The sequence below is a fragment of the Sinocyclocheilus anshuiensis genome, unplaced genomic scaffold (genome assembly GCF_001515605.1).
Source record: "Sinocyclocheilus anshuiensis isolate Anshui unplaced genomic scaffold, SAMN03320099.WGS_v1.1 scaffold2917, whole genome shotgun sequence".
NCBI classification, from domain to species: Eukaryota; Metazoa; Chordata; class Actinopteri; order Cypriniformes; family Cyprinidae; genus Sinocyclocheilus; species Sinocyclocheilus anshuiensis.
In genome coordinates this window covers 263,749-266,388 of record NW_015539844.1, presented here as the reverse complement: position 1 = coordinate 266,388, position 2,640 = coordinate 263,749, and the positions used below count along the sequence as shown (strand labels likewise).

The following is a 2,640-nucleotide window of genomic DNA, read 5'->3' as shown; positions in this document are numbered from 1 at the left end:
GATGAACTCTCACCTCTCTCAGTGAAACTACTCCAATAAGTCTCCCGATGCTGGTGACGTAAGCGCGATCCAAACCCAGCAGAGAGAAGATGGTGTGAGTCTGTCAGAGAGACCAAGAGAATCAGCATGCAAACAAATAAATTAGTATAATAAATGTGTTAAATAATAATAATAATAATACATAAATAGTAGTGCTATTATGCACCAAAAACATCCACAGTGTTGTTTTTCATGACACTCTGTAACATTGCAAGTGGAAAAAGCATACATTTTGACCACACGCATGCACACGAAACACATAAATAAATCAGTGAGTGTGTGGATAGAGAGAGAATGAGTGCGCACACAAGAGTAGAAATGTGTAGATGTATAAGACGAGTGAATGGACTGCATTAAGCACATTCACAGCTGCAGCAGGAGTGTGTGTGTTTGTGTGTGTGTGTGCTTGTGTGTGTGAGTGGAAGGAGGCGGGGTCAATCTTGTAGTTGTTGAAGTTCACCTGCTCGTCAAGCTGTTGCTCCTCCCACTCCTCGATCTGCACTCACAGCCAGAGATGGTTTTTGACTTCATTTTCTTGTCCTTCATGCACCGTTATTCTTTAATGTTATCTGTTTTATATTTCTGTCAATTACACTTTGCACTATTTTAATCTATTCATTATAAACATCGTAAATACGGCTTTTTTTAATTGTTTAAATTATTGCACTTTTTTTTTTAAGTTTGCACTTCATTTATCAAATTTTTCGTAAATATATATATATACACTTTTTTAATTAATGTACATATAGAACACTATTTTGTAGTCAAATACACTATTTTGTATTAATTTATATTATGTAGCTTTGCACTATTTATAATTATTAATAAATATTAATAAATATTATGCAAATATAATAAATATTCACTATTAGTAAATATAGCAAATTGGCACTATTAATAAATATTAATAAATATTATGCAAATATAATAAATATTCACTATTAGTAAATATAGCAAATTGGCACTATTAATAAATATTAATAAATATTATGCAAATATAATAAATATTCACTATTAGCAAACATAGCAAATTTGCATTATAAATAAATATTTATTAGTAAACATATCAAATTACATGATTATATAAAGTATGGCATTCTAAATATATATAAAGACTGAACTTTCATTTCTGTAAAGAAATCAATACACCATTGATGATAATAACTGATGAAATTATATTGTGAATTTTATTATTATTATTATCTACAGTGGGTACGGAAAGTATTCAGACCCCCTTACCTTAAATGATTTTAGCAAATGTCTGCAATATAACAAAGAGTGAAAAATTTAAGGGGGTCTGAATACTTTCCGTACCCACTGTATAACTAGTTATTTTTGTTGAGATTTCAGTTTTGTTATTTGAAGTACATCACTTATTAAGAGTAAAAGGCTTTGCACTATTTAAATTTTTCTCATTGATAACATCATAAATACAGCATTTTTTTAAATTAATGTACATTTAGAATGCAATATTTTATAAAGTATGTTATAGCACCTAGTTAAGAGTTAACTAGCTGTGGGGGTGTTTCTAATAGAACGGCTGAGGATCATCTTTCTCTCTTCTGACAGCTGTAATCAATCAGTGTGATGCTTTTTCTCAATATTCAGACTTTTTTCATGCAATTCTTTTTGAGTTTATATCTCACAATTCTGACTTTGCTCTCAGAACTGCGAGAAAAAGTCAGAATTGTGAGGAGATGTTAACTTGCAATTCAGGGAAGAAAAGTCAAAGTTGTGAAATATAATCGTTCAATTGCAAGAACAAAACTCAGAAAAAATTCTGAATCATGAAATAAGAAGTTGCAATGAACGGTTTTATTTTAAGTTTTTTTCCTGTGGTGGAAACAAGCATCTGCAGTTTTTTACACTACACTTTTCAATCCAATCGTCTTGGAGGGAACGGAGACGTCACGTCGGATGACCGACGAATTGGGATCTCGCTTAGAGGGACCAATCTACTTCGAGTGTAAAATTCGTCGGTCATCCGACGTGACGTTGAGAGTGACCGACTGAAAGGGAACTGGATAGATGATCTGATTGAGGCTTCAGACCGATAACTAGCAGATTACTAGTGTGCATGTAAAGCTAGTTTATGAGAGGTTTTCACTATTACAGCCGCAGTGTCCGCACCTCGCCAAGAGTCATGTCATCCTCTGCGTCTGGATCCTCCTGAAACACACACACACACGTTGTCACTCAGATAAAGTGCTCTGCAGTAACATTATATAAGAAACACAACATGCCTGAATACAAAAGACCTCTCATGTTTCTCTCCCTCTAAAAAGACGCTGAAGTGAATTTACAGTATTCTGTTTGTCCTTTTCAAATATGATTTTATATTGTGTAATATCTGAGGGTGTGTTGATGATTTGTAATGCTAATATGTTGTGTCGTTTGATCAATATCTCTGAGCACCGCTTTGGCAGTCGACAGATTCGGGTTCCTCTTCCTCCCTCTTCATCTCTCTCATGCTAAATTTAATCGATGAGATCAGCCTGCAGTTGCACTTTTCTCTGTACAAGTATCTCTCTCTCACACACACACTCACTCACTCACTCACTCACTCACTCACTCACTCACTCACTCACTCACTCACTCACA

General features: G+C 34.1%; 1 pseudogene; it reads right to left on the bottom strand.

Annotated features, from left to right (window-relative positions):
• LOC107684528 (chloride channel protein 2-like) overlaps positions 1-2,640 on the bottom strand; it is a 40,708-nt pseudogene that overhangs the window by 451 nt on the left and 37,617 nt on the right.